At 49.6% G+C, this 12,625-nt stretch overlaps 1 long non-coding RNA gene across 1 annotated transcript in view; it reads left to right on the top strand.

Moving 5' to 3' along the window:
* Nucleotides 1–11,525, top strand: part of LOC139235636 (uncharacterized) — a 73,946-nt gene extending 62,421 nt beyond the window's left edge. The window contains exon 5 of the long non-coding RNA XR_011588485.1: nucleotides 11,043–11,525. This is a non-coding gene — a long non-coding RNA (uncharacterized lncRNA). The remainder of the gene's footprint in view (nucleotides 1–11,042) is intronic.
* The last annotated feature ends 1,100 nt before the right edge of the window (nucleotides 11,526–12,625 follow it).

The following is a 12,625-nucleotide window of genomic DNA, read 5'->3' as shown; positions in this document are numbered from 1 at the left end:
GAGAGAGGGGGGGACCGTGTGGACAGAGAGAGGGGGGGACCGTGTGGACAGAGAGAGGGGGGGACCGTGTGGACAGAGAGAGGGGGGGACCGTGTGGACAGAGAGAGGGGGGGACCGTGTGGACAGAGAGAGGGGGGGACCGTGTGGACAGAGAGAGGGGGGGACCGTGTGGACAGAGAGAGGGGGGGACCGTGTGGACAGAGAGAGGGGGGGACCGTGTGGACAGAGAGAGGGGGGGACCGTGTGGACAGAGAGAGGGGGGGACCGTGTGGACAGAGAGAGGGGGGGACCGTGTGGACAGAGAGAGGGGGGGACCGTGTGGACAGAGAGAGGGGGGGACCGTGTGGACAGAGAGAGGGGGGGACCGTGTGGACAGAGAGAGGGGGGGACCGTGTGGACAGAGAGAGGGGGGGACCGTGTGGACAGAGAGAGGGGGGGACCGTGTGGACAGAGAGAGGGGGGGACCGTGTGGACAGAGAGAGGGGGGGACCGTGTGGACAGAGAGAGGGGGGGACCGTGTGGACAGAGAGAGGGGGGGACCGTGTGGACAGAGAGAGGGGGGGACCGTGTGGACAGAGAGAGGGGGGGACCGTGTGGACAGAGAGAGGGGGGGACCGTGTGGACAGAGAGAGGGGGGGACCGTGTGGACAGAGAGAGGGGGGGACCGTGTGGACAGAGAGAGGGGGGGACCGTGTGGACAGAGAGAGGGGGGGACCGTGTGGACAGAGAGAGGGGGGGACCGTGTGGACAGAGAGAGGGGGGGACCGTGTGGACAGAGAGAGGGGGGGACCGTGTGGACAGAGAGAGGGGGGGACCGTGTGGACAGAGAGAGGGGGGGACCGTGTGGACAGAGAGAGGGGGGGACCGTGTGGACAGAGAGAGGGGGGGACCGTGTGGACAGAGAGAGGGGGGGACCGTGTGGACAGAGAGAGGGGGGGACCGTGTGGACAGAGAGAGGGGGGGACCGTGTGGACAGAGAGAGGGGGGGACCGTGTGGACAGAGAGAGGGGGGGACCGTGTGGACAGAGAGAGGGGGGGACCGTGTGGACAGAGAGAGGGGGGGACCGTGTGGACAGAGAGAGGGGGGGACCGTGTGGACAGAGAGAGGGGGGGACCGTGTGGACAGAGAGAGGGGGGGACCGTGTGGACAGAGAGAGGGGGGGACCGTGTGGACAGAGAGAGGGGGGGACCGTGTGGACAGAGAGAGGGGGGGACCGTGTGGACAGAGAGAGGGGGGGACCGTGTGGACAGAGAGAGGGGGGGACCGTGTGGACAGAGAGAGGGGGGGACCGTGTGGACAGAGAGAGGGGGGGACCGTGTGGACAGAGAGAGGGGGGGACCGTGTGGACAGAGAGAGGGGGGGACCGTGTGGACAGAGAGAGGGGGGGACCGTGTGGACAGAGAGAGGGGGGGACCGTGTGGACAGAGAGAGGGGGGGACCGTGTGGACAGAGAGAGGGGGGGACCGTGTGGACAGAGAGAGGGGGGGACCGTGTGGACAGAGAGAGGGGGGGACCGTGTGGACAGAGAGAGGGGGGGACCGTGTGGACAGAGAGAGGGGGGGACCGTGTGGACAGAGAGAGGGGGGGACCGTGTGGACAGAGAGAGGGGGGGACCGTGTGGACAGAGAGAGGGGGGGACCGTGTGGACAGAGAGAGGGGGGGACCGTGTGGACAGAGAGAGGGGGGGACCGTGTGGACAGAGAGAGGGGGGGACCGTGTGGACAGAGAGAGGGGGGGACCGTGTGGACAGAGAGAGGGGGGGACCGTGTGGACAGAGAGAGGGGGGGACCGTGTGGACAGAGAGAGGGGGGGACCGTGTGGACAGAGAGAGGGGGGGACCGTGTGGACAGAGAGAGGGGGGGACCGTGTGGACAGAGAGAGGGGGGGACCGTGTGGACAGAGAGAGGGGGGGACCGTGTGGACAGAGAGAGGGGGGGACCGTGTGGACAGAGAGAGGGGGGGACCGTGTGGACAGAGAGAGGGGGGGACCGTGTGGACAGAGAGAGGGGGGGACAGTGTGGACAGAGAGAGGGGGGGACAGTGTGGACAGAGAGAGGGGGGGACAGTGTGGACAGAGAGAGGGGGGGACAGTGTGGACAGAGAGAGGGGGGGACAGTGTGGACAGAGAGAGGGGGACAGTGTGGACAGAGAGAGGGGGGACAGTGTGGACAGAGAGAGGGGGGACAGTGTGGACAGAGAGAGGGGGGACAGTGTGGACAGAGAGAGGGGGGCACAGTGTGGACAGAGAGAGGGGGGACAGTGTGGACAGAGAGAGAGGGGACAGTCGGTATCGTGTTTGGAAGGCAGAGGAAACAAAAGCTAGAAAATAGACAATAGGGGAGTTTGGCAGCGCTAAATGCCAGTGCCAGTGTGTTTCAATGAGATCACCTCTCATTCGTCTAAACTCCAGAGAGTATAGGCCCATTCTACACAAACTCTCATCAGAAGACAGCCCTCTCATCACAGGAATCAATCTAGAAATACTTCAATGCCAATGCAAGGAGTCTAGGGATTAAGGCAGATAAGCTGAGGGCACAGACAGACATGTGGGGGTATGATATTGTAACTATTAGTGAAACACGGCTAAAAGTACTGCAGGAATGGCAGCTCAACATTCCTGGTTACAGGGTTTTAAGACGAGATAGAGACGGGGATAAAAAACGGCGGGCGCATCGCAGTGTTGATTAAAGAAACAATTCCAGCTGTGGAGAGGGATGTTATGTTCGAAGGATCAACAAATGAGGTTACATGGGAGAAATGAAGAACAAAAAAGGGGCGATCACACTGCTGGGGATGGACTATAGACCCCCAAACAGTCAGAGGGTGCCAGAAGAGCAAATATGTCGGCACATTTCTGCTACGTGGAAAAATAATAGGTGCGGGAATTTAACTACCCAAATGTTAACTGGGATAGAATTAGTATGAAAGATATAGAAGGAGCAGAATTCTTAAATGCATTCAGGAGAACTTTTTTAGCCATTACGTAGCAAGCCCAACAAGAGATGGGGTGATTCTGGACTTAGGTTTAATGAATGAAGCTTGGGCAGGTGGAAGGGGTATCAGTGGGAGAGCATTTTGGTGCTGGTGATCATAATTCAGTTAGATTTAGGGTAGTTATGGAAAAGGACAAAGATGGACCAGGAATAAAAGTTCTCAATTGGGGTAAAGCTAATTTTACTAAGCAGAGATGTGATTTAACCAAAGTGGACTGGAAACAGCTACTTGAAGGTAAATTAGTGTCGGAGCAGTGGGAGACATTCAAGGAGGAGATAGCGAGGGTTCAGAGCAAGTATGTTCCCTTAAGATAAAGGGTGGGACTAATAAATCTAGAGCCCCTTAGATGTCAATATTAGAATATCAGAGATAGGAGCAGGAGTAGATCATACGGCCCCTCGAGCCTGCTCCACCATTCAATAACATCATCGCCTTCAACTCCACTTTCCCACCTGATCTCCATAATCCCTTGATTTCCCGAGAGTCCAAAAATCTATCTATCTCAGCCTTGAATAGACTGAGCATCCACAGCCCTCTGGGGCAGAGAATTCCAAAGATTCACAACCCTCTGAGTGAAGAAATTTCTTATCTCTGTCTTAAATGACCTCCCCCTTATCTTGAGCTCCCGAGTTCTAGTCACTCCAGCCCGGGGGAATCGAGCTCTCAGCATCTATCCTGTCAATACCCTTCAGAATCTTGTATGTTTCAATGAGATCACCTCTCATTCTTCCAAACTCCAGAGAGTATCGGTCCATTCTACACAATCTCTCATCGTAAGACAGCTCTCTCATCCCAGGAATCAATCTTGTGAACCTCCATTGCACCATCTCCAAGGCAAGTATATCTTTCCTTTGATAAGGAGACTGAAACTGCCCAGTACTCCAGGTGTGGTCTCACCAAGGCCCTGTACAATTGTAGCAATAGATCCTTACTCTTATACTCCACCCCCTTACTGCTTGCTGTACCTGCATGTTCACTTTCTGTGTTTCTTGCACAAGGACACCCAAATCTCTCTCGACACCAACATTTAAAGTTTCTCACCATTTAAAAGATATTCTGTTTTTCTATTCTTCCTACCAAAGTGAATAACCTCACATTTCCTGACATTATACTCAATCTGCCACCTTACTGCCCATTCACATCGTCTATCTATATATCTTTGCACTCTTGTGTTCTGCTCACAGCTTACTGTCTCACCGAGCTTTGTATCGTCAGCAAATATTACACTGGGTCCCTTTAGGTCATTAATATAGATTGTAAATAGCTGAGGCCCCAGCACTGATCCTTGCTGCACCCCACTAGTTGCAGCCTACCGGAAGCCCTGCCCCTCACACACTCCAATTGGTTGGAGGACCAACCGCCCATTTGGTCTTCCAGCCCCGCATCGCTCTTCCTATTGGTGGGGAGCTTCCGTCAATCACCCGGGCAGTGTGAGCTGAGCATGTGCAGGCGGCGGTGGCAGACGCTGACGCAGGAGGTCAGCGAGATCCAGGGAGCGGGTTAAAGAAACGCTGGGGACAACAACACCGAGTGCAGCCCCGGGCCCAGATATAAACCGGGGAACATTCTCCCCACACCGGGGGGGGGGATATAAACCGGGGAACATTCTCTCCACACCGGGGGGGCGGGGGATTTAAACCGGGGAACATTCTCCACTCACCGGGGGGGACCCGGATGTAAACCGGGGAACATTCTCCCCACACCGGGAGTGGGGAATATAAACCGGGGAACATTCTCCCCACACCGGGAGTGGGGGGATATAAACCGGGGAACATTCTCCCCACACCGGGAGTGGGGGTGATATAAACCGGGGAACATTCTCCCCACTCCAGGAGTGGGGGTGATATAAACCGGGGAACATTCTCCCCACACCGGGGGGGGGGATATCAACCGGGGAACATTCTCCCCCTGCCTGCCGGGTCCTGGGTCCACTCCAGCCCGAAGGAGCGGTCAGTGCATGCGCTGTGTCTGTGTCTGCATCAAACTCTCGGAGCGTCTGTAAATCAACGAGAAATAGTAATGGACCAGGGAGCATCTGCAAATGAAGGAGCAATGGTGACTGAGCAGGGAGCATCTGTAAAGAATTCTAGATTCACAGAATATTCCAGCACAGAAGGGGGCCATTCGGCCCATCGAGTCTGCGCCGATACTTTCGGGGAGCAATCCGGTTATTCCGCTTCCCCAGCTCTTTCCCCAAATCCCTGCAATATCATTCTGCTTCAAGTGTTTGTCCAATTCACTTTTGAAGGCTACTATTGACTCTGTCTCCACCGCTCCATTAGGAATTGCATTCCAAACCCTAACCACTCCTTGTGTGAAAATGGTTTTCCTCATGTGACCTCTGTTTTTGCCAATCGCCTCAAATCTGTGCATTCTGGTTATCAGCCGTTAGAAACAGTTGCTCTATTTATTCTATCGCATCTTCATGATTTTTAACACCTCGATCAAATCTCGTCTTAACCTTCTCTGCTCCAAGGAGAACAATCCCAGCTTCTCCAGTCTCCACATAAATGAAGTTCCTCATCCCTCGCACCATTCCAGTAAATCTCTTCTGTCCCCTCTCCAAAGCCTTTGTGTCCTTCCTGAAGTGTGCCCAGAATTGGACCCAATCCTCCAGCTGGGGTCGAGCTAGTGTTTTATATAGATTTAGCATAACTTCCCGGCTTTAGTACTCTGTGCCTCAATTTATCAAGCCCAGGATCCTTTAAGCTTTATTAACAGCTTTGTTAACCTGTCCTGCGATCTTCAAAGATTTATTAAAATCTTTAAATATTTCAAAAAATGTAGAAGAAATGGTGAGTGATCAGGGAGCGTCTGTAAAGGAAGGAGAAATGGAGAGTGGTGAGGGAGCGTCTGTAAAGGAAGGAGAAATGGAGAGTGGTCAAGGAGCGTCTGCAAAGGAAGGAGAAATGATGACTGGGCACGAAGCCTCAATTTTAAAATTCTCATCCTTGTTTTCAAATCCCTCCATGGCCTCGCCCCTCCCTACCTCTGTAACTTCCTCCAGCCCTACAACCCTCCAGGATCTCTGGCCTCCTGCACATTCCTGGTTTTAATCACACCACCATTGCTGGCCATGCCTTCAGCTGCCTAGGCCCTAAGCTCCAAAATTCCCTCCCTCCTCCTTTAACACCCTAAGAACGTAAGAAATAGGAGCAGGAGTAGGACATTTGGCCCCTCGAGCCTGCTCCGCCATTCCATAAGATTATGGCTGATCTGATCATGGACTCAGCTCCACTTCCCTGCCTGCTCCCCATAACCCTTTACTCCCTTATCGTTCAAAAATCTGTCTTTCTCCACCTTAAATATATTCAATGACCCAGCCTCCACAGCTCTCTGGGGCAGAGAATTTCACAGATTTACAACCCTCTAAAAGAAGAAATTTCTCTTCATCTCAGTGCTAAATGGAAGGCCCCTTATGCTAAGACGATGTCCTTTAGTTTTAGTTTCGCCTATGAGTGCAAATATCCTCTCTGCATCCACCTTATCGAGCCCCCTCATTATCTTGTATGTTTCAATAAGATCACCTCTTATTCTTCTGAACTCCAATGAGTATAGGCCCAACCTATTCAACCTATCTTCATAAGACAACCCCCTCATATCCGGAATCAACCTAGTGAACCTTCTCTGACAGCCTCCAATGCAAGTATATCCCTCCTTAAATAAGCAGACTAAAATTGTACACAGTACTCCAGGTTTGGCCTCACCAATTCCTGTACAGTTGTAGCAGGACTTCTCTGCTTTTATACTCTATCCCCCTTGCAATAAAGGTCAACATTCCATTTGCCTTCCTGATTACATGCTGAACCTACATGCTAACTTTTTGTGTTCCATGCACAAGGACCCCCAGGTCTCTCTGTACTGCAGCACTTTGCAATTTTTCTTCATTTAAATTATAATTTGCTTTTCTATTATTTCTGCCAAAGTGGATATTCTCACAGTTTCCCACATTATACTCCATCTGCCAAATTTTTGCCCACTCATTGAGTCTTTGCAGATTTTTTGTGTCCTCCTCACAATTTGCTTTCCCACCCACCTTTGTATCATCAGCAAACTTGGCTACATTATACTCTGTCCCTTCATCCAAGTCATTAATATGGATTGTAAATAGTTGAGGACCCAGCACCGATCCCTGCGGCACCCCACTAGTCACTGTTTGTCAACTGGAAAATGACCCATTTATCCCGATTCTGTGTTTTCTGTTAGTTAGTCAATCCTCTATCCATGCTAATATATTGCCCCTAACCCAGTGAGCTTTTATCTTGTGCAGTAACCTCTTATGTGGCACCTTATCGAATGCCTTCTGGAAATCCAAATACACCACATTCACTGGTTCCCCCTTATCCATCCTGCTCATTACATCCTCAAAGAACTCCAGCAAATTTGTCAAACCTGATTTCCCTTTCATAAAACCATGCTGACTCTGCTTGATTGAATCATGCTTTTCCAAATGTCCCATTACTGCTTCCTTAATAATGGACTCCAACATTTTCCCAACGACAGATGTTAGGGTAACTGGTCTATAGTTTCCTGCTTTTTGTCTGCCTCCTTTTTTAAATAGGGGCGTTACATTTGTGGTTTTCCAATCTGTTGGGACCGTACCAGAATCCAGGGAATTTTGGTGGATTACATCCAATGCATCCATTATCTCTGCAGCCATTTCTCTTAAGACCCTGGGATGTAAGGCATCAGGTCCAGGGGACTTGTCCGCCTTTAGTCCCATTATTTTACCTAGTACCACTTCATTAGTGATAGTGATTGTATTAAGTTCCTCCCTACCTGTTGCCCCTTGATTATCCACTATTGGGATGTTTTTAGTGTCTTCTACCGTGATGACCGATACAAAATATTTGTTCAACGTCTCTGCCATTTCCCTGTTCTCCATTATTAATTCCCCAGTCTCATCCTCCAGGGGACCAACATTTACTTGAGCCACTCTTTTCCTTTTTAACCCTCTATAAAATGTGCCTCTTTGACTCTCGGTGTCCAATTCTATCTGATAATGTTCCTGTGAAGCACCAGGGGCCATTTTACAGAGTTATTTCAAGGCTGAGATAGATACATTTTTGGTGTTTGGGGAATCGAGGGATATGGAGATCGGGCGGGAAAGTGGAGTTGATGTTGATGATCAGCCATGATGTTATTGAATGGTGGAGCGGGCTCGAGGGGCCGTATGGCTTATTCCTGCTCATAACTCTTATGTTCTTAAAGGCCCTATATAAATGAAAGTTGTTGTTGTCTATAAAGGAAGGAGAAATGGTGATGGGTCATGGAGAGTATTTGATCAGGACTGGGATATATGGCAGATGGACAGCTTATAGGGAGCGATAGAGTGAGGGAAAGAAGAGAGAGAGAGAGACCATGTACACAAGAAATGAACTGTAAAGTTGGGTGGGGAAGAGGAGTTGGGGAAGTGACAGCAGACAAAAGGAGGCACAATGGGAGAAGGTAGAGTAATAAAAGACATATAGAAAATAAAAAGACTTGCATTTATTTCGCACCTTTCACCACCACCAGATGCCCCAAAGCGCTTTACAGTCAATTAAGTTATTTTTGAAGTGTAGTCACTATCGTAATGTAGGAAACGCAGCAACCAATTTACAATGTGATCATGACCAGATAATCTGCTTCACTGATGTTAAGCGAAAATATTGGCCAGGACATCGGGGGTAACTCCCCTGTTCTGCTTGAAATAGTGCAATGGGACCTTTTACGTCCACCTGAAGGAGCAGACAGGGCCTCGGTTTGACATCTTATCCAATAGACAGCACCCCCGACAGTACAGCAGTCCCTCAGCACTGCACTGGAGCATCAGCCGAGAGTTTTGTGTTCATGTCTCTGGAGTGCGACATCAACCCACAACCTTGTGACCCAGAGGCAAGTGTGTTACCCACTGAGTCACAGCTGACACAAATACTGACATAGTTAGAGCAGGTTAGCTCAGTTTGAGATGTTAGATGATGCACTTAGATATTTTGTCTATTCCTCAAAAGCAGTAACATTTTGGAACGTTCAGGTCAAGGTTCACAGATTAACAATAAGAAATAGGAGCAGGAGTAGGCCATTTGATCCCTCGAGCCTGCTCTGCCATTCAATAAAATCATGGCTGATCTGACCTTGACCTCAACTCCACTTTCCTGCCTGCTCCCCATAACTCTTGACTCCCTTATAATTCAAAAATCTGTCTATCTCCGCTTTAAATATATTGACTGACTCAGCCTCTACAGCTCTCTGGGGTAGAGAATTCCAAAGATTCACCACCCTCAGAGAAGAAATTCCTCCGCATCTCCGTTTTAAATGGGCGACCCCTTATTCTGAAACTATGCACCCTCGTTCTAGATTCCCCCACGAGGGGAAACATCCTCTCTGCATCTACCCTGTCAAGCCCCCTCAGAATCTTACACGTTTCAATAAGATCACCTCTCATTCTTCGAAACTCCAATGAGTACAGGCCCAACCTGCTCAAGCTTACTTCATAAGACAACCCCTTCATCTCAGGAATCAACCTCGTGAACCTTCTCTGAACTGCCTCCAATGCAAGTATAGCCCTCCTTAAATAAGGAGACCAAAATTGTACGCAGTACTCCAGATGTGGTCCCACGAACACCCTGTACAGTTGTAGCAAGACTTCTCTACTTTTATACTCCATTCCCCTTCAATAAAGGCCAACATTGCATTTGCCTTCCTGATTACTTGCTGTACCTGCATGCTAACTTTTTGTGTTTCATGCACAAGGACCTCCAGATCTCTCTGTACCGCAGCATTTTGTAGTCTCCATTTAAATAATAATTTGCTTTTTTATTCTTCCTACCAAAGTGCATAACCTCACATTTTCCCTCATTATATTCCATCTGCCAAATTTTTACCCACTCACTGAGTCTGTCTATAACCCTTTGCAGATACTTTGTGTCCTCCTCACAACTTGCTTTCCCACCTATCTTTGTATCAGCAGCATATTTGGCCGCAGTGCACTCCGTCCTTTCATCCAAGTCATTAATATAGATTGTAAATAGTTGCGGCCCCAGCACTGATCCCTGTGGCACCCCACTAGTTACAGTTTGCCAACCTGAAAATGACCCATTTATCCCGACTCTCTGTTTTCTGTTAGTTAGCCAATCCTACATCTATGCTAATATATTACCCCCAACCCTGTGAGCTCTTATATTGTGCAGTAACCTTTTATCTGGCACCTTATCGAATGCCTTGTGGAAATCCAAATATACAACTGCTACTGGTTCCTCTTCATCCACCCTGCTCGTTACATCCTCAACGAACTCGAGCAAGTTTGTCAAACGTGATTTCCCTTTCATAAAACCATGCCGTCTCTGCTTGACTATTATGATTTTCTTAATGTCCTGCAACTATTTCTTTAATATTGGCCTCCAGAATTTTCCCAATGATAGATGTTAGGCTAACTGCTCTATAGTTTCCTGCTTTCTCTCTCCCTCCCTCCCTTGTTGAATAGGGGTGTTGCATTTGAGGTTTTCCAATCCACTGGGACCTTGCCAGAATCCAGGGAATTTTGGTAGATTACAACCAATCCATCCACTTTCTCTGCAGCCACTTCTTTTAAGACCCTAGGATGCAGGCCATCAGGTCCAGGGGACATCCACCTTTAGTCCCAATAGTTTGTCTAGTACTTTTTCTCTCGTGATAGTGATTGTTTTAAGTTCCTCACTCCCTGTGACCCCTTGATTATCTATTATTATTGGGATGCTTTTAGTGTCTTCCACCGTGAAGACCATACAAAATATTTGTTTAAAGTCTCTCCATTTCCCTGTTTCCCATTATTAATTCCCGTCTCATCCGCTAAGGGACCAACGTTTATTTTAGCTATCTCTTCCTTTTTATATATCTGTAGAAGCTCTGACTGTATTTATATTTCTTGCCAGTTTACTCTGTCTATCTTCTCCCTCTTTATTATTTTTATGAAGTCAATACTTAAAACCACACAGCAGAAGGAAAGAATGTTCCATAGAAACTAGAATTGTCTCTTCTGAATTTCGATCCTGTACTTAGTGATGACTTTTGTAAACTCCTTTTGCAGGATGTTAGAAGGGGAGGATTTGAAGGAGGGAAACTCAAACTAAACATCACGTCAAGATCTGATAGAGTCACTCGATTCATCAGGACTTGAATATCATCGGCCTTTGAATGTGGAAGGAGAAATGTTTGTTTATTCTGTCTATGGGGAAAGATTACAAACATCAGTGTGACTGAAAAAGCAGAGACACACACACCCGAGTGAGAGTGTTTCAGTGCACTGATTGTGGAAAGAGCTTTAACCAGTTACACAGCCTGAAAAACCCTCGAACCATTCACAGTGGGGAGAAACTGTAAACGTGTTGTGTGTGGAGGAGGCTTCAACTGATCATCCAACCTGGAGAGACGGAAGCACACCCGCACCACGGAGAAACCGTGGAAATGTGGGGACTGTGGGAAGGGATTTAGCTACCCATCTACGCTGCAAATTCATCAACACATTCACAGTGGGGAGAGGCCGTTCACCTGCCCCGTGTGTGGGAAGCGATTCACTCAGTCATCCAGCCTGGTGAAACACCAGCTTGTTCACACTGGGGAGAGGCCGTTCACCTGCTCTGAATGTGGGAAAGGATTCACTCAGTCATCCGACCTGGTGGCACATCAGCGAGTTCACACTGGGGAGAGGCCGTTCACCTGCCCCGTGTGTGGGAAGCGATTCATTCAGTCATCCTACCTGCTGAAACACCAGCGAGTTCACACCGGGGAGAAGCCATTCACCTGCTCAAAGTGTGGGAAGGGATTCACTTGGTCATCCACCCTGCAGAAACACCACCGAGTTCACACCGGGGAGAGGCCATTCATCTGCTCAGAGTGTGGGAAGCAATTCACTCAGTCATCCAGCCTGGTGAAACACCAGCTTGTTCACACTGGAGAGAGGCCATTCACCTGCTCTGAATGTGGGAAAGGATTCACGCAGTCATCCGACCTGCTGGCACACCAGCGAGTTCACACTGGGGAGAGGCCGTTCGCCTGCTCTGAGTGTGGGAAGCGATTCACTCAGTCATCCAGCCTGCTGACACACCAGCGGGTTCACACTGGGGAGAGGCTGTACACCTGTTCAGAGTGTGGGAAGGGATTCACGTGGCCATCCCACCTGCTGACACACCAGCGAGTTCACACTGGGGAGAGGCCGTTTACCTGCTCGGAGTGTGGGAAGGGATTCATTGTGTCATCCCGCCTGCTAACGCACCAGCGAGTTCACACTGGGGAGATGCCGTTCACCTGCTCTGAGTGTGGGAAGGGATTCACTGTGTCATCCAGCCTGTTGAGACACCAGCGAGTTCACACTGGGGAGAGGCCGTTCTCCTGCTCTGATTGTGGGAAGGGATTCACTCGGTCATCCCACCTGCTGAGACACCAGCAAGTTCACAAGTGACTGCAGTGGTTCGATTCTGCTATCATTGCTGCTGTTAATCACATCCCGACTGAATCGTGTCCATTCCGACAGTTGAAGTTTGTTTCTGATGATAATAGCCCCTATAACTGGGCTGGAATATAATATTTTGATGTTTCAATAACAGAGTGTGTCGACATTTAATGTTCCAAGATAAGAGGAGACTAATTGATGTCCTGTTACTGACTGCACCA

Source organism: Pristiophorus japonicus, chromosome 23 (genome assembly GCF_044704955.1).
Source record: "Pristiophorus japonicus isolate sPriJap1 chromosome 23, sPriJap1.hap1, whole genome shotgun sequence".
NCBI classification, from domain to species: domain Eukaryota; kingdom Metazoa; phylum Chordata; class Chondrichthyes; family Pristiophoridae; genus Pristiophorus; species Pristiophorus japonicus.
This window is presented reverse-complemented; position numbering and strand designations above follow the sequence as displayed.